Raw genomic sequence first — 27,955 nt, 5'->3', positions numbered from 1 at the left:
TCAGTTTGCTTTTTAGTCCTTTCAGAGACATTTTGCCACTTAGATAACATCAGCTTAAACTCGTCTTCTTGACTCGCAGTTACTCAAGTCACTAAACTGAAATAAAAATAACTTCAAAATGATACTTGCTGTCTTCAATAGCTATCTGAGGATTCAGAGTTCAGCTGAATGGCAGCTACTCAAGCAACAGCATACTTAGACCATAATTATTTTATTACAAATGTAGTCTTGTCAGTCAGATGTTAAAATCTGTCAGTCTTGTTAACAGCAGTGTGAATTGATAAAGATATACTATCTTTGCATATCTGATCTGTCTTGGATCATATGGATGGGACTGTATGCAACATGGCATAATATTACACCTTTTAGACCTGCATTTGTAATATTCATTTACTATAACAGAATAACATTTCTAATTTTGTATTTTGTCATACCTTACATCTTTATCAGAACTATTTGTGATCCACAGATTTTGAAAGAAAATCAAGGAAATCCACAACAGAAAATGTAAGACTATAACAGTAAATTTTCTAAAACAAAATAAAGCACCAATACACACAGAAAATACACACTTTATTTACAGAATTCCTTTTAAATCCACTATATATCTGATAGCTTTCACAGTAGTCCATTTGTTCACATTGTGTCCTTGAACAAGATACTTAAAATCAATACAAGTTATTCTCTAAAATACGTAAATCAAATATGGTTTATAGACCATAGAAAACAGAGAAAACAAGAAGCATGCTGGTGAAACAACCAGCATTGTTTTCAAGAAGAACTTGAAATAAGAAATTCCTCAAGGGTGCAGTGAGAGCTTGAGAGGCACTGCCAAAAACACAACACCATTAACTGTCAATGAAAGCAGATTCTAGTTGGTAAAAGACAACTCTGCAGAGCTAAACTACGTGTGATTTATTGTGGAACTATGCCTTCACTTTGGATTGGTATCCAGCTTATCACTGCAAACCAGTACAAGCAAACAAAAGAGCCAAGTAAAATATATAAATGTGTTTATATTTTTAACTGGGAGTACAACAGTTTTATGTTTTCTTCTTAAACTAGACAACTCAAAAAAAGAGTCAAGGTAATTGAGATAAAAAACATAATCCGTACCATAGGCAGGCTTCGAAATTACCCGTGCAGACATTAGTTAGGTCCTTGTTTCTTAACCCATCAAGAGCTGACAGCAAAACAATGCATCAAACAGGTGACAGAAAGAGACCAGAAGGAGAGTAAACCAAGGATTCTGTAATCTCACAGGACACTGAGAATGTGAGTGTGTGCAGTACCTGATTGAAAGAAAGGGAGCAGGAAAAAAGAGTACAAGAAGCCAAATGGTTTTGAATAAAATGGGCTGGTTTCTCCTGCTGCCAGGAGTGACTAATGCTTGTCCAGGCCAGAGCACAGCATCCCCTTTATCCTGAGTATCAAAAAGCAGCACAGACTGTCTTTGGGAAACACTGATACAAATTAAGGAGGAGGTTGCATGCTCTGAGGAAGGAAAGCTGTTTTTACTGTTCAGCAGTTCTAAAAAAGAAGAGTTTTCTGAGATTTTTATTCATACAGTATAAGACGTTTTACTGTGACATATGCACTGGACAATGTTGTGCCATTCGCTACTTATTTAATGATTCATATACTGTATTTGAAGTTGTCAATTACTAAATTAGATTCATTTGGTAGCAGAAGGAAATAATGCTTAAATATGATAAAAATTACATGGTACTCTATAAAACCCTATGATCATTATGTGAGCACATTTCCCTGGAGATATAACAAAAATATTAGATAAATGTGCTTGTTACACAACATGATGAAATTACATTAACACTTAGAAATTAAGAAATATAGCTTTCATATATAAAGTAAATGGTCTAAATAATTTTAAATCTTTGCAATGACCACACATTCTGAAACAATTTTTTACTCAAAATGTTAATGAAAATTTGCAAATTGAGAAAACAAAATATTGAGAAACAAGCACAAAATAGTACTGTGCACACATTACACTAGATATGTACTGAACACAGTACCTAATTATCTTTAAAAAAACAAGCATTTTTAGAAATGACAAGGTACTAAGAACAACAATCTAACTATAGAATACAGTACCATCTTTTTTCTGCCATATAACATCATGAAATGGAACAATCTTAATTGATGATAGGCTCTTTTAATTGCAAAGTAAGTAGTTTAAACAACTTCATAATATGCAAATTACAAATGAATAAAACACATTCTTCAAGACTACCCTACCTTTACAAAGATGTTGGCTTATTAACCACACTTAATCAAGGCTCAAAGATAAACAATTAAGATTCACCTATAAACAATTAATTATGACTCACAAGCCAATTATTATGATGAACAAATCAATAAACAATTATGAATGTCAGATAATGCATCAATCACAAGTCAGTGATAATTAAGGATCATCAAGAAACAATTAATCACAATTCGTTAATGACCATGATGAATCACTAAACAATTCAATAACAATTCACTCACAAATCAAAAACAGAGATGCTACAAGAACCAATAAATCTTTGCATCTCTTGCAAAGTAGCAAGCGTTACAGCAAACAACTAGATTTTCCTAACAATCTGCAGTATGTGCCAAGAAAAAATTGTATAAAACAATATACCTTTGGAAGCCTATTAGTGCCATGGAGGAAAAAACTTTGTTTTTAAATTGAATAACATTGCATTAAAACACAATAATTATTGTATTTAATTAATAATTATTGTGTTTAGAGGCAATCTTTTCTCATTTAAATGCAATACATTATTTTTTTCACAAATAGACACTAATAGACTTCTGTACATACCCAAAATCGACATTCATTATGTTTTATCTTAACAATATATTTTTCCCCAGTCTTAAAAGCTGAGCATTAAAGAATATAAAAGCTGTTTTAAGTCAGCTTATGTTTATTTTACCCATATTTTCTAATTAGTAGCAAGTCAAAGTGCAGTTCAGTGAAGAATTGAACTGAGTTTTAATTTTTAATGAAAAAGGCCACTACTGGATAACTCCAGATAAGATATATAAGGTTCATGCCACAAAGTGCTCTGAATTCAAGCAGTATTAAAGGGATTTTTGTAGTCCAATTACAGATTTAATTACCTTATGTTATTACCAATTTATGACCATTGCATACATATTAGATCTATAGAAAATACTATATAAATAAATAAAATAAAACACATAGCATAGTATCTGTTCCCAATAATGTTATCCCCACATTTCAGTTATTTCTGAAATTTAAAATGCACTCAACCTAGGGTCAGGAGGAACAGCCCTAGTCTAGGATCAGATTTCTTCAATTTGATATATTAAGATAAACTTTTAATTTATTCAGTCTGTTTTGTGGATCACAGTATTTATGCCTGCTAGAGTATAGTGATTGGTAATCAGGAAGGTATGTAAGAAAGATGAGATCATAATACTGGAAGATTTCAATTTTCCACATATAAATTGAGACATGATGCTGGGAACACAGAAGTTGAACTTGAGTGATGATAATGATTGCTTCTTAACCCAGTTTGTAATGGTACCTACTAGGGAAGATGACCTTACTGATCTACTTTTTTTAAAACAATAGCTCACAATTAGATATGTGACCACAGTATTCAACCTTTTAATCTATTTCATCTTGCAGCACAGAATCACCTATGTGATATAGGTAGTGCAACATCAGACATGACTAATTACTGTCTTATGCATTAACATTAACATTACTGGCTTAATTAGATCAATGAAAGTGTTCATGTGCTGCTACAACCCTAGACTACCAGCAGATATACTGTACCAGAGATTCAGGACCAGGATTTGTCTGCCCTAGTATATGAGTATATTACTATTTCCTACAGGATGTGGATTGCTTTGCATTTATCACTAAATTTGCCTACTAAAGCAACAGAAAAAGCTCAAACAATACTTGCACACTTTATTTATTTAGCAAAAAATGCTAGTAAAATTCAAGGGAAGTGATATTCAAGCTTTACAATGTACTGATAAGTCTACATTTAGAATACTGTATTAAGTATTGGTCACCTTACTACAAAAAGGCATTTTAGCCTTAGAAACGTTTCGTACAAAAGAATCAAGATTTATTCCTTGCCTTAAGGGATGTTGGTCAAATAAGGACAAGTTAAAGGAGCTAACTCTTTTCAGTCTAGAACAAAGGAGATTAAGAAGCATCTAAGTATAAAACATTTTAAGGGGGGTGTGCTGGATTAACCCAAGGTACTATTTCACAATCAGTAGTGAAACAAGAACGGGGTTCACAACTGGAAAAGAAAACTCATTTAGAACGGAACACAGAAAATGCTTCTTTACACAAAAAGATGTGGGTATCAGGCTTCCCAGGCACAAACGCAATCCTCTTTCACTTACAATACCTACTAAACTAATAAATGGACAAATACCCATTGTTGGGAACCACTTTATTGTCTGACAGCAGCAAACATAAACATAAACATAACATGGTAATATGAAGATATATATATACTGTACATTTAAGAAAGTCAGAATTACAGGCAACAGCTTACCATGTTTGTCACTTTACAATTAACCCATGAAAGCGTTAACTTACTTGAATAATCAATTCAGAGATATTGTACATGAAACATTGACCATGTCTGACATTTTGAACATTAGAATTTCTGGTTGTCATATCTTATATATACATGCTAGACAGAGATAATACCCATGCCAGGAGTTCCATAGCCCATGATTTCTGCTAATGCAAATAGACCGACTAATGGTGTTTCAGGTACACAACTTAATAGCTTAATTGGAAACCAGTTAGATGAAGCCAGTCCACTGACTGAACAAGTGCTAAAGTAGCACCCGATCTCAAAGAAGAGCAATAGAACTTAACCAAGAATTAATATTAATATTTCAATAAGATAAACTTTTAAATTTGAAATCCACAAAAGATGCAGGGTTGGTTCATAGATTATAAAACATGATTTAATGCAATGTATCAGCATTCATTTCACTGGCTAATAAGACATTGAAGAACAGAATGGTTAGGGGTATAAAAATAACTAAATACTTTTTTCTATCTTAATTCGCCTAAACTGGCAACTGACATCTAAATCTAAAGTAAACACTCAATGGATAGACAAAGGATGACCTTTCATTCACATTAAATAATTCTAAACCTTTTAAAAATGGCTTTCAGCTCAGCTTTGACATGGTTTTTATCCCAGTGACACTTAACTGTCCATTACTTGTGGCTGGGCCAGTAATGAGTGCGAGGTTTCTGACCTCTGTGATCTAATGAGCTAAGTGTCACAGTTAAAAAGTCTTCTGTGCTGTTTTCAGGGCCAGACACCTCCCTGAAGGACAGTTACAGAGTAATTTGATGCATCGTCTGCCTCGGACTGGTCAATAAAACAGTGAGACTGCTGCCAGAGGCCCTGAGCAAGATTAAACCACAAAAATCAGAAGCAAGGATCTTTGCAGCCATTCATAGGTAATTTGCAATTTTTACCAGTCAATCACTTTTTTCTCATCTGACTGGCTCATACAACAGTCCTACATGCCAAAACCATGGCAGGCACACATTCTTGTGTACATACTGTATAAGAAAGTGCCAGGAGCCCATGCTCAGCTATCGGATTATGAAAAAAATGAGGGATACGTTTTATGCATGAATATGGATGCACACCAAAGATGCATGGAGTGTGTACATTCCTAATGATTTCCTTATTCAGTTTCCCAGGTCCCCTTTATTTATTTATTCTCCAACAAATGAAAAGAGTTACACAAAATTTACTTTTTTTCTGACTCCATACTTAAAAAAGCTAATTCCTTCTCAGTCTTTTTTAATATAAAAAAATGCAACATTAATTTTGTTGGAATTCAAAGTCTTAATTCAAGTATGGAAGCAATAGATAAGTGTCCCATCTCTGAATTTCCTTAAGTTCTGGAATTCTCAAAATTGTCTTGGTATTTATTAAATTAAATTGGGTGTTGACATGAATTTGGTGTTAAATAAATACATCTTGATAATCTTTTGATAGCTTCTAATTGTGTATATTTAAACTATATAGGTGTTGAATTCCTTTTAAACTCTTCCTCTCAAATGCAAACATGCTCACTCACAATATTTATGTTTTTAATTCAGTATCTTTTCCTCCCATTTCCCATGTTCTTCACATCTGTATCTGTAGCCACCTACAGATTAGAATCACAAGAAGTCGATGCATTAAAAAAAAACACCTCCCTTGCTGTCATCAAGAAAAATGACGCTGCCATGTGAGAAATCCGCCGGGGGTTACCCACAATTCACAGAGCCCCGCTGCACAATAAACGTTTATCAATAACTTTGGAGCGCACTGTAGAGGGTATGACTTTTATGTCTCTTCTGGAGTTTGTTAGCTGGGAGGGAGGGCTTCAAGAAAGGCCAAACACTTGAAAGTGCAAAATCCCACCCTCTTTAACCTTAAGAAGGATCCTCAGAAAATACTGGTTAGTTCAGCATTGCATAAGTGATCCTCCTCCTTATTTCCCCAAAAAAAGATTAAGAAGAGATTTGTTAACGCTTTGCTAAATTTTACAGTGATCTACCAGAGCTTTTATTGCACTGATTAAAGGTTTTGTAAATTGTCGCACATCAGCACAACAGCAAATGCGTTTTCCTAATCCACCCACCCATTGCATGCATTTGCAATAGCTTTAATGTCTTAATTGTGAAATTAGAATAATAAAAATGTAATTTCTTTTGGGAGAAATGCACAATTGCTTTGTAATGTTTTATTAATTCAAAAAACTATTTTAAAACGAAAGATTGCATCTGTGTGTTGTGTTATCAACAAAATGGGGCACAGTTTCAGTTAAAATATGCGTCTCATTATGCAGAATTGACAGTAGCCTGAAGCATGCCTACAGAGTATAATTCTTCTACTGTGGATGTAGAAAGACCAGCTGGCAGTGATGCTGTCAGTCTTGTCATTGCTTTGTCATTTAACAATCCCTCCTTTGAAAATCAAGCTATTTATTTAGTTCAACAACACTCCAAAAGTTTATAACACACCTTTTTATTTCAGATTAACTGAAGAACAAAAAAAAAACTCACCAGTACACAATGTTACAGCATATCTTACAATTGTTAGAGTATAAAAAGTTTTTGCTGAAGAAATAAAGGCCATTGTGTGAATTGCAATGTAGTAGTTTAAAGTGTCATGTTCATTTTTCACATCTTGTCCCAGGACAGCTTAATGCATGCTGATGAGTCTCCCATGATAAAAGTGACGAAGGGCAAGCGCAAGCAATTCAGACAAGAATGGCTATAAGGTCATCACATGAAGACAGGAATACACGTGGTGGCAGTTGTGAGCGCACTGCAGTGAATGATATCCTAATGTTTCTGGCAGGTCATTAATAAAATCATGTCATCCTTACATTGGCTTTAAAACTTTCAAGCTTTAAAATATAGGTTTATTAATTTTATAGAAGTCAAATAAATTAATGAACCTGGAAAATGCTTACTTTCCATCTGTGTGTGCACATACATGATGACCTGGAGAAGACCAAGTCCTCACCAGAAATGTGGATACAGCAATGTTCTTTCACATTTTTTACTTTAACCCTGTCTGCATTCTGGGATAGTAAAAACAATAGAAAACACTGAAAAAATATTTTGGAAGGATCTAGCCAGGGCAGATACTCTAAAGAAAATGAACCAAATCTTTTTTTTTGCTTCTCAAACTATAGCATATCTATGATTTGGATAAAGGTAGTTGATAATTTGATAACTGATAATTGTTCACATTGTAAGCATTGGATAGTTTTTGGATTTAGAGCAATTGTAAGCTGAGGGCAACTTACAGCAGTGAAGATTGATTTGTTTGGGGTTTTGGACAATCAATGAATCAGAATAACCAATAGATATGAAAAACTTTAGTCTAACCACGCTACATGTTCATGACATGATCGCACATGTACTGTGTTGTACTGAATGTAAGTGAGCATTTATAAAGTCCATATGCTTTTATGTGAGTCTGCATTTGTGTGTATTTGGTTGATGAATGTTTGTATGATAAGTGTGTATTTCTGGCATCTTGAGATGTACATAATGTACTCCCCTTTGGCTGCCATGCTGCTCCACCAACCAGGAAAAACAGGGGCCAGCCGGCTGACCGGAGATACACTACTGTTCTGTTTTCTGGGAAGAGGAGCTCTCTGGCAACTCACACTGAGAGCCAGGAACTACCGTGTGAACACTAGCCAAGCTTTGACACAGCGGCTAAGCTCAGGCACAGAACTCTCTTACATTCTCACAGGCATGCATGATCCCAAAGCATGCTATTTATACACATAGTGAGAAAAAGCCCTTATTTTCTTCAACACTAACATTTATGCACTACTAGAGAGAACTCCACACAACGTCATAACAATCCTTGTTTTACCCGTACATACTGTACCAGTGTAAATCCCCCTTAATAACATATCAAACAGTGTTCTCCATTCACATCAGTAGGCTTTTTAAAAAGCAAAATAAATTTCTGACAATCATGTGGAAACACTATCACAAGAACTGCATATGCATGGGGTTGGCAGAAACTTCTTTTCAAATATAAGTAGAGAAGAGAAAATTTTGAAAGGATAGCACCTATTATCCTGAGGAAAGCCAGGATAGGGGCAGGAATCTGATTTTGATTACATAACAGGTTCAAAGACCTTTTCCACCTGCCTTCCACAATGACTCCTATTGTAAATATTATATTTTGCTCTTCTGCGTTAATTGAACAGTAATGAAAGATGACAGGGCATGGATAACTTCAAACTGCAGAAATGGCTACTAGTACATCTGCATTTGGTTTCCTGTGTACCCCCAATAAATTGCAATTTTGGTAGTTTGGTTATCTCCTAATAAATGTGCAAAATATATGAATATGTATAAAGTTTTTTTATTTTGTTTAGTTTTCTACTTGTTTAAACAATCTCTTGTCTGTCATATGAAAGTTATAGGGTAATAAAAAAGAGGGTCTGGTTTAATCACAACCCTTTATTTCTCTTTTCAGCCATAGTTACAAAAATGTCAAGTGCCACCGTATCTATGCCAACTAAAGCTTTCCAATGACCAGGTGAAGATGAAGAAACTCAAAGAAAGCTGACAAATACTGACAGACGTGCACATTAAGCTACTAGAGCACAGTCCTTAAAAAAGAAGCCTGATAGAGGAATCATAGCAGAGGCACCCTGTAGGCTAGCAGATCACCTACAGATATGTTGTCGAAGACTACCTTAAGGCTGTGTTTTATTAGCTCTATGTATATACATGTATAAATAACACTTCTACTACCACAGGGGGTCTCCATTCCTGGCCCTGGGCAGCTCCAGTCCATGACTAACCATTTTTCGTAAATGACCATTAAATCATTAATTTCTGAAGATCGAATTTAAGTGCAATTTCTTAAGTAATGTAGAGATCATCTTTGACATAAATCAGAATACCTATGACCATTTAAGGACCGATTTACCCTTACTAGACAAAATTTTGCCTTATTAATCAATAAATTGAACACCTAAAATTTAAAGTTACTGTCCATCTCCCAATGCTGAACCCAGAATAGCAAGGGTGCCAGGCTTAAATAAGGAGGGGCAGAACAGGGGGCAGGTGCATATAATCAGCTAAAATATGAAAGAGCCAGAGGGCCCTTAAGAGGAGGAATGATGATCGTGACACTGGATACCCCAGGTTTACCAACTATGTTGTACTATAACAATTCTATTAACAGATAAAAACCTAGTGATCCCACAAACACATTGACGCACTGTGGACTTAATTTTCTAGTGTACCAATTAACTTTTCACCAGCATAAACAGCATGGAACTAGAACTGGACTAGCAGCAATACTGAAAAGGAGATGTTTAAAAAAACAGCAGATCAATGCCAGTTATTCTTATTACAACCTCTAGAGTAGACCCTCTGGAGTAAGGCTGCTTTTATTAGTGACAAATGGGCAAAAGCATAAAATTACAATGTAGAGTTGAGTCAAGTCAAGAGGTACAGTGTTAACTAAATGAGAAGAAAGCAGGAAAAATCATTCTTAGTTAAGTTGCATCTGCTACTCCAGTTTCCATAACAACTAATAAACTCACCCCTTCACACATCATTAAGATACTGTCTTTAATCAGCAGGGGCACATTTAAATCTACATTACCAAAAAGGAGGGGGAAACTTTTTTTTAATGTAAGCATTGTTTGCAGTTCCTTTACCTTTTCCTTTCCCGATAACCAACAGAAAAAAATTCTGCTGCTCAATATTTGATCATACTGGTTTGTCTGTAACACGTTTAAGAATCTGACACAAGAGTCTTACTCCTCACGGGACAAACAGTGCAAAAATAAAAGCCCAGAAAAGTCCAGAATTGAACCAGGGGCACCAGTATTGCAAGGCAGTAATGTTTACCACTGAACCAGCACACCACCCATGATTTTACTTATTCAATCAAATTTTGTAATGAAGTATAACAGCAGGTTCTGTATCACAGAAAGCACTGAAACTTAAAGCATCCCTTAATATGGTACAGTCAGAAATACATGAATGGCAGCCCCACTGATAGCAATAATATTCAAATAAAACAATATTTGCCAACTTTCCTAATTATATGATGACCATCATCTAAAAAGTTTCACACATCAAATATATTAAACCTAGAAAGCTAGTACTTAGCACAATAGCAACCCCATTTAGCATTATTGCTGGCGTATTTATTTTTTCTGCATAATTATTTTTAAATTACACGGTGTAATTGCTGCACAGTTTTCTCCCATGTTTCTCTCCCACATCCCCTAAACCTTGCCTGAATAGATCCAATATTTCCTATTCTATTTTAGGCTGTGATCAACAGCATACTTTTCATGCAGCAACTAGAGAAAATGAAAGCAAATCCCTGAAAGAGTTCAAAGGTGGGTGTTTTACCCACTAGAGTACAAAGAGCATGACATATGCTGTTAATGGAAATTTAAGTAAGCCTGTACAAGATATTTCAGCTCACTCTGCAATGAAACTGAACCAATCATCCATGCAAATGAATTCACATACACAGACATATATATATAGATGACCTTTAAGACTGAAACTTTATAATAACTTAAAAAAACTGAGAATGGCAAGGACAAGCTCAAGGTTTAAACATTTGCTCTTAATTCAGTCTCTAAAGTGTCTCAGGATTATAGTTTATGAGGTAAAGATATATATATATAAAGTATGAAAGAAAGCAAAAGAAACTTGCTAAACTGCTAGGAGATTCTAATATCATTTGAAATCATTACAGACTGCTGTATTTCAGTCTGGCTTCTGCACCACTAACCTTGGATGTGTGCTGGCAAAGTAGGCCGGTCAGCACTGAGATTCTGAACAGGAGACACGTTTTCACTTAAGCATTCCACTCACCAGGCGCCCAGGGGGTTATAACCCTGAGAATCTGTATTAGTTCAGCTGGAGTCTCCATTAATACACAGTACTGGGCCACACCATAACCTTTCACTACTCATCTCAAGGGTGTCCTTAGAAAAACGTAGCTTTGTAACAATTGCTCAAGAGGACTTTCAAAGTGACCTCTTGCTAAAGTCAGTCAAATTTGTTTTCCTTTTTCATTTTTTTCTCTTCTCTCTCCCGTTCTCTTTCATTCTCCGTCTTGAAAGTTACAATGGTCGATGGTGTCTCTGCTTTACAGCGGTGCCTGTCAAAGTGAAGGGATGGTTACAAACCTCACTGGATTCAGATTAGAGCCTTTGTTTTCTGCTCTTTTCCAGCACTTCGGCAGGTACATAGAACTGGGGCTCGGTTCTATAATCCTGGGCTTGAGATCGTCTTTGTGTTATCTGCCACAAATTCACACAAGCACAGAAACATGACACCCTACAAGACTCCTTCATTCTGGAGGCAACATGAAATAATTCTACAAGATTTTATTTTGGGTTCAAACTTTTTTTTCAACTGTACTATTGAGATCATATAAATCCTCCAAACAACTGCCGACAGCCCTTGACATTATTTATACCATGAACCCATTCATCCATGAGAGAGAAACAGTTGACGCAGTAAGGAATTAGGGGCTCTTTTAAGACTGCATTTACCACTGTGCACTCAGTTTTGTTTTTGTGTTTTTACACTACTACTTTTGTGGAAGCAAAACAGAACAAGCTATCCAGCTGTATGAGATCTTTGATATCAATTACTTACAAAATACAAAATGGAGTAAAATGCGCCAAATATCCTGGTATAGTTTGTAACTGTCAGACATTCCTATAATTTTAAACCGGAATTTCAGCACATTTACCAAATATCAATTCACAAGTATTCAGCTTTACCCACAGGTGTTCAACTGAGCTAAGAGATACCAGTACAGAAGCTATTGAGTGGCTCAACCAGCATGCAAATAAGCTCCGCAATCCAGTAAATTTGAGTCTGGGTCATTTCACTACCCAGTAGTGACCAGGATTCCTAAAGTGGTCAAACACAACTGGCTCAGGAAACACCTCCTTATATCTCACTGTGAAGCCTGTAACAAAAGATGGGGAGGTGGGGAGGTCAGAGGACTCTATAAGCACGTCTTCCTTCTCCCCACACTGGTCACAAGTGACAATTCCAAAGTGCCTTCCTTATGCCTTATTATATACCAAGTGGTAATAATCAGGAAATAACTTGCAATTCTATTTTTTTAAAATATGTATGACCCTTGCCATTCAGGAACAGACATCATCCTGTTGAAAGATTAAGTGTGGAAGGAACAGACATTTGAAGCTATCATTAAGATAAAGCTGTGTGGTGAGATTATCACTGACAAAAATATCTTTTTGACAGTGGGCATTAGAGAAAAAATAACTGACATTGCTGCAGAGTGATTATACGTGGGAAAACTGTACCTATTATGCATGCAAGTATAACCTAAGTTCATGGAGACACACAAGAACACATTTATTAACAACTGTGTACTGTCACACATTTTGCCATTTAGTACTCAGGAAGTAATGAGGAGTGAAAAATGCATTTTACAGGCATAATGCTACACTTAAAACAGGACTATCAGATAGCATTGCCTTATTGTTGATTAAGGAGAAATAGTTGCTCATTTTATTAGTAATTTGCTCAATAGCCTGCTTAAACACAAATACAGGAATATCTTTAAACCTCCCTTGCTCTAATATTAATAAAAAAAACAAGAAATGAAAAATCAATGGTTATTTATAGATGCAAAGTACAATTTTATTTTTTATCCTTTTTGTGAACATATTGTTCAGTTCAGGGGTATCCAATCCTGGTCCTGGAGGGCCAGAGTGTTGGTAGGCATTCCAACATAACTCTTAAAATATGATTTTTGAATAACAAGCCATCTGGTTACTGGTTTAAATGGACTTGATTAACAGCTGATCCTGTCTCTTCAAGCACAGCTGCTTTAGAGAGACCTTGAAAATCTGCAGACACACCAACCCTCCAGAGCAAGGACTGGACACTCCTGCTTTTATAGGACCTCAGCTTTTCCCTTTATTGCCCTGCCCCATCCCAGGTGTCCATTTCAGTATGTTGATCTCCTATTGTACTACCCTATCAAATGCCATGTTATCATGACCCTGGGAATCAGACAAAGTGAGCCATTTGCCCTACAACTTCTTCCAAAGAGCTAGGCATGAGGGACAAGCTCGCATGTGAGATCTCACTGTCCATTTTAATATTCCCCCAAGAGCGAAAAACAGGCAGAAAATCAATACCTTCATTTTTTTCAATATTAACAGAAGGACATGAAGAAAAGAACCCCCAACCTCATGCTATAAAATCCAAGATTGGTTTTAAAGCCATTTGCCATTTTTATCTTTGATAGATCTCAAGACAAGCCTCTTGGGCAGAATTATTTGATTAATTGTTTTTTCTCTTTGTTCTGACTTTTGTGTGTGTGGGGGGACAGGGGTGTATTATTGAGAAAAGTTTGTGTCAGTTCTCCCTTTGCTGTGAATCAGCGGTTTTCAAGTTTAAACTGATGTTTAAGTATATGAAATAAGAACACTTTTTAAGTACATTTTCATTTCACATAGCATACCGATCTAGTATTAAAAGGAATATAGCTGAGAGAGTTACTGAACAATCTCTTCTACTTCACACAAAGAGACAAAGGATCTGTCACAGTACACATACTGTACACATACAAAGCTTGTATGCATATGAAAAGTATGGAAACCAATATAAACACATTTTCCATTTAGAATAACAAACACGTTTATAATGTTTTAAATTTCAATATTTTGTTTGGTTAGAAGAAAGTTTATGACAATTCAGTAAATCAAGAAACTTTCTTCCTAAAGAATTGTGCTCTGTAGAATGTAAAGTATGTATTCTTCACCCTACTCACTATTAAAGTCCAGTTTAACTTCTTGATCCTTAATAAACCTTGGAGAAAATAAACATTTAATTACAATTATTTGGATTGAATTTGAAAATAATTATTTTGAACAATCAGCAGTTAAATAATAACACACTGTTCCAATGTACTGACAGCTGATTTCTTTTTCAGACCTAAGGCACTGTTGGCAAAATGTTTCAAACCACAATCCAAGTTTCTGACCCAAATAGCATCTGTTCAATTTTTATATCTATGCTCCTTTTAGAAAACAAAAACACTAACTTAATGCAAGGAGTATAGATTTAAAAATGTTATTGGGTATTTGTACTGGATTAAGATATTAGCACTGTATTTAAGTGATACCATGATAGCCAAACTGATATGATTGAATATGGATATAACTGGAAAAAAACATTTCTAAATAACAACAATAGTTAGTGGTTTATAGTTATGAAGGTCTGGACAACTTCCTTTTTTCAAAGAAAGAAAAAAGCAAAATATCACATAAGTCTGCTTCATTTTTTGCACTGTATGTTGTGATGAACAGAGGGTTTTAATCAGACAATAATATAAATTCCAGGGGGTAGATGGTGCACTCTGGCTTGCAGGTCTGCATGAATTTTAGATCAAACCTTGAACAAGATGCTGAGCCAGGTGCAGATGCTGACTTGCAGGAAGTTCAGGAAAAAGCAGGACAAATTAGCATGATTACAGAAAACCTCCCTGTAGAACAGGTGCCCATCTGTCACAACAGTAGTTAGGTAATCTGGTGGAAAATCATATAAGATCCGACTGCCACAGGCTGCTCCTGTTTAGCAATGCCAGTACAAGTCTACAAACAGAATTTCAAATCATCAGAGCCATTGTTTCCATTCTGCTTATAGAGCTCCACATGATATTGATCTCTATACACTATATATATATTGATCCTGAACATGTGGGTGTGAACCCAAGAGGAGACTTTTCGATTTCTGTGTTAGATATTAATAGTTTGGGGGCTCTCAAGTGGCTCAACCTGTACATTGTGAACAGTATTTTCCAAGCAATAGCTTACAGCTGGCAGTGCACCAAAGGGGCAGGGCTGGCACCAGTCAGCTAGGAAGGTCTTATGAGAACAAAGACTCCTGAGCTTGCAGGTTTGCAGTGACATCAACAAAAGATGCACCACTCCTCCAATCATCCATGCCCCTCCTACCAAGCAATGTGGAGCTCGCAGCATGTCACATGGCAACTGACCCATGCTGATGGTCATGTCGGAGCAGCATGTCTGCGGGTCTAATTTTCTCCTGAGCAAGTGCAGGAGGCATCACTACAGCCCCTTGATTGAAAAAGAGTACAGAACTGTATAGGAATGTAAAAAAAAAGATAATTCCAAAAATATAATGAAAACAGAGAAACAAAAAATTCACAGCACTTCAGAATTTGATGCCTCACAAAGTGTCATTACAATGGGTTTAAGACATAACAGATAAAAAACTGGGAAAGGAGTACTTTATAATGTTCAGTAAGAAAACATGTGAGGGATTAAGACTGAACTACGGCATGCCGCTGATAATGCCAGCTGTCCTAGGAGTCTGAGGACGCGGCTGATTGACCCAGTCAGGCTCCACACTTGTCAAATCGGGTTTCAGTTACAGAGGCTGTCCCCAGCCCTGTGCTCGACCCCACATAATCTGGAGCAGACACTCTCCCGCTGAAGCACAGTCACACACAGTCGCTAAAAACCTCCCTGATCGATCTCCCTCCTGTGTCGGCAACAGCATCGTGTTTAAAATTGCAGACCTGACTGAGGCAGTTTTTGCTGGCTATTAAAGAGAATCTTTCCTGCATTTATCTTGATCTCTTTGTGTTGAACAGGATTTTTCAAGTGCCCCCTTCTCATTTAAGTTTCATGCATGACGATGTAGAGTAGAATAATCTTCCTACAATCTTCTTTTGAGCTCATGTTATTTGCTGAAATTGATAAGTGAAGGTTACTGACTAGCTGTTGAACTCATGAGGTGCTATTTATTGTGAGAACCATCCTCTGGGCTTCCAACGTCTTCCCAGATGCATGGGTTAATATACGGGATACAGCATGCCTTGTGCTGTGTAATCAGACTATCTCTAATGGCACTCACCTATTAAAATATTAACACCAAAGAAGGACAGTATGTTCTACACAATCAGAATGTGGAGCACTGTAGTTTACTGTGAGAGCTTAATTGGTCATCCTGTACAAGGGGTTAAATTATGAAACACAATAATGGAATAAGCTCGGCAAGTATAGCAAGGAGGTCACAGTGAAGCCAGTTCAATGGTGGGAAGTTTTGAAAAAAACAAGCTTTTATCTCATAAAGCGAGAATAATGGGAATAATTTTCAGTTCACTGGACACATGCAACCTTGCTCAGAAAAAAACAGTCAATTGATAAAAACGAACAGATTACTCACCAAGTGCTGTCTAAAAATCTCAATTAGGAAGGAGTGAAAGAGACAGCAGCACTGAGCACAAAAGGGTTACAGAGGGCATCTTTCCTATTTTGTGGTTTCTTCACCATTCATAAGTGTTTAACATAAAGAATCTTTCAGAGGGAAGAATTCATCTGACTGGAGAAGTGGGAGGGGTCTTCAATATCATTGGTTGTGCTGAGGGAATATAACTGAAAAATAAATCTTTTGATTCACCCTGATGTTCAAAACTCCAAAGAATTCATGACAGTGAAAGCAGAGGGCAAGCAACAGCATGACTAATGTCAGTCTAGACATCTTTTTCATTCCCATGGCCTATGAATGAAGAAAAGAAATGCAGTAACATATAACAAGGGAAAATGTATTAAATCTAATAGCCCTGTAACAAAAACCAAGCATTCAAAATAATGCGTTTCGATGGGATTCTCTTATCGTCATTGATTTCCAATAATAGAGATAATATAAAAAGGGGGTAATTACATTGTGTGAGAAGAGGTCATCCTGAACAAATATCATTATCATCAAATTAGAAATGAATGCTCGTTTAGTTTACACACAGTACAGGAATGGGACCCGGTGGACCAAGCTGTTACAGTAGCGGTGATGAGAAATCAGAAACATGACTGGCCTGATCAGTAATTACTTGTACAGAGAAACCCCATGGTGTTACATTCCTTCCATAGAACAGAAACAGTTTAGTCTTTCTGGCTTTGCATCCAGTCACAAAAAGAATAAAGAGCACTGAAAAGAGCAGAAGAGTTTCATCAAAACAATCTAGACATAGAAGCTAACACAATGACTTAATATGCACAGTTGCAGAGAATATGGAAATTAAATAAAGAAAAAAGCAACACAGACACCATGCATCAATATCACAAAAGTGGACTAGATTACTCTCAAGGTCAACTTATTTTAAAAAGACAGGTTAAATAATTATTATTACAGGTTATAACAGAATTCCATGCAATATGAGGTTTGCTCCTCTTTAAGTGTACTCCGCAGTAATCTGCCACTATAGCCTAAACACAAGTACTGAGCAAAAGCAGTTATTGGCTTGCTCTGCAATTATCTGAAACACGATTATGTGTGTAATTGCATAAAGCAATGTGAATGCCGTCTGGTACTTTGCATAATGCATGAAGATGCATTGCTGCTTCCATGATGACTAGATCTGAGCTGAACTGTGTCCACCGAGGTCTCAGGGCATTTCCTGCAAACTACACAAATTAAAAATCGCTGTTAAAATGATACTGGCCTGTAGTCTAGCGAGTGGTTTGTCTCTGCTGGCCCAGGCTGCAGTACTGATTCAATATTCCATTTCCACTCACTGCAGTAATTAAATAACATATAAACCAGAATAGTAAGGCTGAAGGAGTGTGGATGTAATACCTGACCCTTAACTATTAGAGACAAGAATTCATGATTAAATCCGGTCTGAAATTTCTAATCTCTCAAATTCTTATTTAAAAACAATTCTGTTTGAAAACTGTTTTTGTAACCAAGCAATAATCTCTGGTGCAATACCATTATATACAGTAGCTCGTGTCTCCCTGTTGAAGCTACAATCTACCTGTATAGTAACATGACATACCTGGACCAAGATCTCTTTCTTACATTGTTCATCAACCTTATTGAGCCCTTCATTCCATCAAAATTATAGAGCAACATTATTCATTAGTGGTATTTATTTTACTAAATATACAGCCAGCACAGGTTGTTTGTCTCCTCCCCTACCCTCTGTCCCCCCTCCAAAGCTGCTCTTGTAAATGAAATGAGACTTAACCATGCGTTTTATTCATCAATCTCGGTGTGATGGCTGCTCAATCCTGATTCATGGCTCCAAACCTTTTCTGCTCCTTCATGTACAAATACTTATGAATAACATCCCCCATCCCTACCCCAATGCCACCCTTTCCTGGGACAAAATACTCACAGGACACCTTTTCCTAGCCTGTCCCCTACAAAGCAAACATTACTGTCTACCAGAGGGATACCTCGAAATGTGCCAGTGTGGCACATTTATGGTAAGTCTTGTACCTCTAGACATCATGAGTTTCTTTACATGGAACATATTTGCTTCTATTCCAATTCTGATGCAATATTGCCACCCTTACTATATGACATTCACCAGATCCCTTCTAAAAAAAATGTTCTGAAAATACTGAGCTGTTTGGCTGAAAGAGACATCCCTGTTTTGTTATAACCTCCCTGATACTTTATTACAGAATGTATGATGTTTAAGTCCTTACACCCTTTATGATACATGAAAAAGGATTACTACTGGTCACCAAGTGATCAAGAGTTGTCTTCTATCATTTGTAACTTTCCCCAATTCTCAGTATACCCAAAGTAATGCCCTCATTAATGAGAAATTGTCTCCCATGCTCATCCCCATTTATTTACACTCTTTGTAGTGATTATATCAGCTGAATTATTTTACATCTTCTTTTAAAATCCAGATCCTCATTAGTCTGCTGGTGGTGCTGCTTCAGTACTCTACCCATATGGAATAAGTAATATGCCCCCAAAAGGACAGGATAACTTTTGCAGCAAAAACATGTTTTCTTAAAGCAATACATTTCACACAATGTATTACATATCAATGCACTTTGTATCAAGCACAAAGAGATAATTAAACTCAAGACTTAATACTGTGTTTTTCCTGTAGGTTCTATATATGCTGCTGACCAGTGACAGGGTGTAAGAGTTTGCTTGGCCAAAGCCATTAGCATAGATAAGCTAGACCTTCTATGGTCCCTTGTCAGTGGCTGTCACGCTGAAGCTAAAGAAGAACGAATGGTGCATTAACCCCAAGGATTATCACATGTGCTGTCCAGCCCACAGCCTGCGAAAGGGATTAACTCTCCAGGATTGGTATCAGGGTCTTGTCACTCAGTGCTGATGAGGCTCCCTCCTCCACCACTCATGGAGCAGAAAGGGATACCTTGTGTTTGCCAATCTTGTTACAGCTGCAATGTAATTCTTGGCTATATTCCATGAGACCCGTCTGCTTCACCTCTAATTACATATTGTCACCTGTCCTCATGAAATGGCACAGTCTGCTGACCATACATCACACTAGGAAACCAAAGAACAACTGACAGTTGCACTATGTTGCGCTATGATCTCTTTGTAAACAAAATAATGAAACATTCTGGACAAAAAACAGTCTCTTTTTGGGATTACCATACCGGTGTCATCCAAACCATACAAAGAGTCAAACAACAACAAAAGTAAAAGTAATGTTTCATTTGTCTCAGTAAGTATGTTTTAATACCTTAAGTACTTCTTTAAACCTAAGACCACAAACAGCACAAATGCAGTCATAAATTAAGATGTAACATATTACCAACACCTAAATACACTGCATGATCAATTACTCTTTGATTAATCAGATCAATAAGGAAATATTAAATAAAAATGGAAAGGAAATGGGAAACTGAATAAATAAGTGAAACCTTTACTTCCATAACAAATAAAGAAAACATGAAATATAAAGTGTCTTTTGAATAAATGGCACTAAAGAAGATTATAAATACCAATGGGAAAAAATACACCATCATCATGTTAACACAGTAAATATGCCTGAGGGTGGTTCCATGTATTGGTCCTCTTGGACAATATACTGTATACTGTACATTATATACTGTACAAGGCTATATATAGTATGTTGGATGCAAAACGTTGAGCTTCTTCTGGAGAATGAAAAAGTTTGTGCTTTCAGCCATATAGAATTAATCAGACATAATTGCTATCTCCATGGAAAACATACTGTAAGAGAGAACAATCTGGCTTGTCGTATCTGATGAAGGTGACACAGTCTTTCTGTTATCAATATGCAGGTTTTCGCCAGGCTTTTAACTGCAGATGGCCAGCCTTATTCTTGTTCTTCCCAGGAACCTTGCTCTTGTAGCACAGCATGAATCTGAGAAAACCTTCAATTTTTGTAATTGCCTGAAATTTAGTAAATAGCACTTATCGTAGCTGTTGTTACCTATTCAATTATCATTTAGTTTATAAAGGCTTGTTTATTCAATTGTACCTAAGAAGTGTTTGAATGCAGGAGCACTGAATTTTCTACATCAGTCCCATGACTGTGTGACTGAAGGCTTATCTCTTCAAGTGGGATTCAATTTGGTAGGAATCCTCTCACTGTGAGGCAGAATATAAATTTAACTCAAACTTCACTGTGCTTCTATATGATTTCTAAAAATGGATTGTTAATTAGTCTGTTCCATTCATCAGAAGTAATCTTGGGTAGACAAGTCGAAAACAATTGTGGAAAAAAATTAAGCAGAGAATATTTCTGTAGGTCTCTACTTTTTTTCCATCACACTCTACACCACACTATTTTAATTTAGCAATTTCGCAGTGACTCTAAAGGTAGGGTGACAAATTGTTCCACTACTGTGTCACTGTACGTGGCACATAAAACTCCCTTTTCACATACTGTGTCCCAATGTAGTTGACACACGCATGTTGGTAAAAGGTAATAGCACTCACTGTGTCTCGGTGACCCAGTGAAAAAAGAAAAAGACTTTTCAAATACATCAGGCAACATTGCTTCATGACCAAAATAGATTTTTTTGTTATGTGATGGAGAATAATAAAAAGAAATTAGGATAATGTACAGTGATCTTCCAGATCAGAGGCTTTAAGAAAAAGAATCAAGCTATTTTGCATTCTCTGATGTCCTTCCATTTGCAGAAACCACTTAATCCTTAGAGGGCTACAGGGAACCAGAGCCTAACTCTACAGTCATAGTGTAGTATCACACTCTGGAGGGAACACCAGTCCAGCACTGGGCAGTATAGTTCACTAACACAGATATGGAGGGGAATTTATAGACTTGACTTTGGACTGTGGGAGGAAACCAGAAACTGACTGTAACTCATTCTCCCATTTCTCACATTCCTATTCAAAATAACATATCAGAAACTAGGCCTAGAAACTTTACACATATAACATTTTGCCCTAAACCTTTTTTTTCTGACACACAACTCTTTTCAGCAGAGAATGTGCTTTATGGTACCAATGATTGCAAACAGGAGAGCAGTCAATCAAGGCCAAAAAATAAATACATGTTTTTAATGTCTCTCAATAGAAACTGGAAAATGCAAAATGAGTTATTTTCTGGTTTTCCGATTTTTGATTCAGAAAGATAAGCAAATTGAACTGAATGTACACAGTCTGCACATGGACAACAATGTCCTGAGAACACAAAATTATCTCATCAGGCATTATGCTAATTTTAATTTGAACTCCCAAATTATTCTTCTTTCTGTTTATTCTTTATTCATAACCAGCATTGGCTGTATTCGTTTAATAAATCAAGATTTCTTGCTGAATTGAAAACACCCTGTCCTCTGTGCCTTCCCCTGTTATACACGTCAAGGCAGTTAGCCGTGTTGCTGCTTCAGTGCTGAGAAGTCAGTGTGCGAGGTTTTTTCAGCTAACATCAGCGGGTTGAAGAGGATACAGCCACTCTTACACCGCTCGGATCGCCTTGATCTGTAAAGAAAATTTAAATGAGGTTTTCTTTTTTCCCTTTTTTTTAACCTGCTCAAGAATGGGTTGCGGTTGGCTGCCCTGCCAGCAGCATGCTCCTTTGAAAAGAACGACTTTTTAAATTACCCATAAATCACTGTCAGCACACAAGGGGCTGCCGTTCTAACACCCTGCACACAGCTAAAGCAGGGTGCCTCGGTGGCACAGCAATCTCAGGACTGTTCCAGGCCAGGCATGACTTTTTTTTAGCTTTAAATGACAAATACACATATTGTCACTGATTTAGCTCACTTAAAACACTCAGTCATTTAAAGTTTCAAAAGTGTTTAAAATCCAGAGCCACCGTGATTTCAATCACTACAAAAACAGCATCTGATGGAACACGTCTGGTCTACACTACTCCTATACCATTCCTGGTATCTTCCAGGCTTCAGATTCAGTACGTTGTCAAAAATTTGGATACCTGTAACAGCACTCAAGAGAATAGTAAAATCTTACAAAGAGTGATAGCTGACAAAACAGCTCACTAAGGAATCATGTTGCGGAGGAGTTGCGACTTCATTTCCAGACTGCAAAGGAAGTAGTGAACAATGGCATACAAACTGTCTAAAAATAACTTGTTGCAGTTGCTGTTGTGAATTTCATAGAAAATGAAGGAGGGACAAATTTCTTCACACGGAACAAAAGACAAGTTTGAGTATGAACCTTCTACATCATGTGTGTGTTGACCTTCTCTGAAGTTTGGGAGAGATGTTATCTCAGCCATCAACTGATCTAAATCATTATCATTGCCAGCATTCTTGGCTCTAGTATGCTGTATGCATACCATAAACAAATCCCCTTTCTTCTGCACTTCACCTCATTCAGCCCTCCTCCATCCCATCACCACCTTTGTAGCTGGTTAAATGCTCACTCCTAAGTTCCTTGTCCTATGGCCATGGGGCTCGCACCATAGCCAAGCGAGTTAAGCCAAATCACACTATGACTGAACACTCAAGAAACATTCTGAAACACATTTAATTCTTTGGTGTTGTTATTCCTCATGAAGTTTCTTTTGTCTATGACTTTCAAGCCATTACAAATGCAAATGAATACAACTAAGTACTGTTCCCACAGGTATGTATTGAAGGCATCTTCGTTGTTTACAGACGTTTCCATTATTCCATTCTACCCTGAAACCTTTATACATGTAATAATACACGGCACACACAATCCTCGTGTTACCTTGGTATCACTATTTTTTATTTCCCTCCTCTTAATTACATCACTTACTTCATAGTAAACTCAATAGTAGTGTGTCCAACATCAGCAAGATAACAGTGCTACTCTATGGTGTAGCTAGGAAATGCATAATCCATACAAAAATGCATAACAGTCACAAATGGTGCTGTATCTTCCACTGAAGCTTAAAGTGAAGTAAAGCAAACTATAGGGGTTAACCAAAGGGTATACTAAATTCAACACAATTTTGAAAAGAAACACTGTATCCTAATTAACTGATACTCGTATAAATATATATAGGAAGAAAATGTCACATAAAGTGGCACCTGTCCTATGAATAAATGGTGCCTCCCAGTGTTGAAATCTGTAAAACCCTGTCCTGAATTTGGAATAACCCATTCGTGCAGGTAATGTCTGACATGTTGTGGAGCCTGGGGCCCATAAGAAACACATGAAGATGTCTATCCCATGACAGCACAAGCCCAAATAATGCATCTTAAAGTTAAATGTGCAAATAATTATACGAAAAGTAACTGTATACAAGAGGTGGTGGTAACATTACTGTTGAATTACAAAACAATTTCTAAAGTAAAGAGTGAATGTTCAGTACAAGATAAAAAAATGAATTTTCATCTTTCATTTGTATCGGTCTGTAAAATGTTAAGACAGAAGAAACATAAATTAATGTCTGGAGTAAAACAACACAAAGGCAAATGAATTTCATATCTCAGCTAAAGACTTGGCATTTAATTAAAGTGCTAAAAAATAGCTGCTTGGTCGACTGACAATATGAACTCTAGAAATGGATTAGGGAAATGAATTATTAGCTTCCAACAACAGAAAGAGAATGACAGAGCTGCTCAGGGCAACTACGAGGTGAAGCTTAACAGGAGGGTGGTTATGAGATCTCACAGCTGTTCATGACAGCTGCCAAAACAATCCTGTTTTGGCTTGTTGGAGGGCATCTATAACCTCAATCTTCTACAAGAACTAGAACTGAATGAAAATTCAATTGAAATTGAAAAGTACACTACAAAACCTCCCTGTTGCTAAAACTATTTCTGAGAAAGGCAGCAAAGAGGCAGGGCTGATAAAAGCAGAGTGTTCTGTTCCAGTGTGAAAGCTAGTTGTAACTGATGATAATACCTCTTAAATCTTTAATCGCTGTTGTTCTGTTACCAAGCTAGACCCAAAGGTGAGGGTCTCTTGCTTATTGTTTTTTTTTACATCTCAGTGTGAGACTTTACTCTTTAAGAAATGTATACCATTCCCAGTGTCTTTTCCATTGCACTAGAATTTCCTAAGAAGACAGTTCATCAATTTCAATGAAGTTCCTACATGCCAGACCTCTATAAATAACCTTGTCAGTTTTGCACTCTAGCTGCTGTAGATCATACTTTCCAATTGGTACCAAACAGGAGTCTTAAACTGGTCCTCGTGATGATATGTTAAGGTCACAACGGAGTTAGCAAAAAACCTACACAGAGGCAAGTGAGTGCAACATACATTGCAATGTGTCTTTCAATTAAAGATTTTATAGCCCTCTAAGTGAAACCACAATTTAATGCATTTTGGCATCCAAACATATTAGGAAACAAGCAATAAGACACATGGAAATCTCCGGAAGCAAAGATTTAAGCCAAGCTAAAAGTTCAGACATGGTATCATCTACTCACATTTATAGCTTCTAATGACAGACCTAAAGAATAATTAGCATGGCTAAGATGAATTATTATTCTATTATTTAGTTATTTATTAAGTTATTTCAGCAATCTCCAATATAATATCAAGATTGGTATGGTAAGTGTAGATACAGTCACAGGGAGGCAGGCTTACAGAAAGATATAATGTAATGACCATAATAATCATTATACCATTAAATTTCCCTCAATGTTGTCACAGAGGAGCCTGTCACGAGGTACAGGTAGCACAGGAAATACACTATTTATACACGTTCTGTAGAACATTTGCTAGATAAGTTCCTGAGGGTGCACACTCAGGGCTTGACTAATAACTGCTATTACTTAATTTCACATACATTCACATACATAAAACACATACTTAAACACAGGAATGAGTGAGTATTGTGGTGTGAATGGAAAGCGCACTCAAAATGGATGATACTCACTGTTTGTTTGGTTTTGGTACTTCCAGGTTGGGTCAGCCTATCATGGCCTCAGAAGGCCAAACCTAACCCCACTTCTCAAGGTTTATTTATGGGGATGGGAAAAACCACATGCATGTAAATTAGAGAAATGGTTTGTTCCAGAGGGGGAGGGGCTTACATGCTATTTAAGATGGCTCCTCAGCCTAAGAGCGTTGTTGTTGGTGGTGGTTGGTGAGTATGGTAGTGTGACTAAACACTGAAAGAAAGCAATAAGAAAAGGAGGATTTATCTTTATTTGAAGAATTATTTTTGTTCCTTTTTGGGATTTTGTTTTTCTGGTATAGGGGACTGGGAGCACTGTAAATAAACTGCACTTATTTCACTTGAGTGCTTTGCGGCAGAGCCAATCTTTTCTAAAACGGACCCACTTTGGCCTTCCTCAGGCCATTGTGTGACAAATGTCATAAGATTCATCAATATAAAGTGCTCGCTGTAGATGACAGCAAAACAGCAGGCCAGTAGGTGGAACCAGAAGCAAAGATGAAAAACTATAGAAAGATATCCATATCTATCCTAAGTCAATTATCCATACCAATATGTTTACCGACAACACCTTTCTATTGGTGTTGACAGTGTCAAACAATACAATACATATAGTAGAGTAATGAACCCTAGAAGCAAATATGATTGATTGATTTCTGTTATTAATCTAGAAAAATACAGTTGTCCTTTCCCTGCCTCACTTAAAAACCTGTCTCTAGAGCAGGGTTCTCAAACATGCAACCCACAACGGCTTACATGAATTAACAAAAAGTTACCAATAAAATTCAGTCATTTTGGTCATTTGATAAATTTCTTGTTCTATTCATTTTCTGTTTCAATACTGTAAATTGCCATGGAAATATTGTAGCACCCTTGCCAGGAAGCGGAGGCGCACCCGACTAATGCAAGTGCCTGCAGGCTGGAAACTGTAGTCGGGAAATGGTCTGAGGTTTGCAGAGTGACCACTAGGTTACCTTACTTATGTGAATAGTGACTATAAAACCTAATGTCAACAGTAGTTCATTGTTTACTCCTGTTTTTTCCCTTGTCTTGTAAGTACCCTAACCCTGCCTATGTGTCCTATTCACAGCCCTTGTGAGTGCATTAAGCTGAGGAGCTGATGTGTACGTCTCTGTTACCTGATTGCCAGCTGACAGGAGTGCTATCAATAAAGAAAGACAGAAAGGTTTAAGAGTCTCTGCGTCTGCTAGAATCTTAGTAAAGTTTGGCGGTACACATGTGAACAGATTTTTATGTCAATGAAGATCAACAAGTCAGTTTTACGGTCAAGGCTCACTTATAAACATTTAAGAACAACATTGTGGTTGGCTACATCACATGATATCAGGTCTAATGTTGACATTCTGGTCTATGCAAAACACTGTAAACAAAGCCAGCTAGAATGAAGAACTTCAGAAATAATCTCACATGATGTCGAGAATATTGAGTAAAGTTTTTTATGTTTCAAATAAAAAAATCAGTTTCAAGTAATTTTTTCATATATGATGCATTTTGTATGTGTATGAATGTGGCCCACCAATTAGCGCATTTTATCTGATGCGGCCCCCATATTCATCTGAGTTTGAGACCCCTGCTCTAGAGCATTTAACAGCCTTCTGGGGGCTTGACTGAGTTAAAGGTTACTACAGGATGATATGAACTGAACCAATGCCAAATATAAGTTAATGAATATAATAGAGTATAATGAGTTCTTATAACCTCTTTATCTTATCTTTCAAAAGATAACATGTCTTCTTTGAACCTAAATCAAGGACAGAAAAAAAGTATGTTTGTCCATGGGGCATCTGATGGGCATTGATAATGGCACATCATAAAACATAGACAAAGCAGGCAGTGAGACGCATTAGGTGGTTACCCCCACCAACAGGAAACCATGCAAGATGCAGTTACAGCCGTTTTCTTTAGAACTTTTACTGAATATTTTTATTTTATAATCTCCCCATTAAAATACTTTATTATGATGGGTTTTAATTTAAGACAACAAAGATGAGAGCGAATTTCCAACCACCAATAACCTTGCAGTTACAGTCTTTTGGGATTTTGAAAAATACCCACATTAACTCTGGATGAGCACATCTGTTTTTCATGATTTCTACCAGTTACAAATGCACACACAAATATGGTTGAAATCTTTCACATTTTAAATAAATCATCTACAGTCAATTGCTTTCTTATTGGAAAAGTGATGCACTCATCCAAGGTCAATTAAACAAATTTATTTGAAACTATAAAATACAGATGTA

This window comes from Lepisosteus oculatus, chromosome 9, assembly GCF_040954835.1.
Source record: "Lepisosteus oculatus isolate fLepOcu1 chromosome 9, fLepOcu1.hap2, whole genome shotgun sequence".
In the NCBI taxonomy this organism is placed as follows: domain Eukaryota; kingdom Metazoa; phylum Chordata; class Actinopteri; order Semionotiformes; family Lepisosteidae; genus Lepisosteus; species Lepisosteus oculatus.
Note: the sequence above shows the minus strand (reverse complement) of the source record.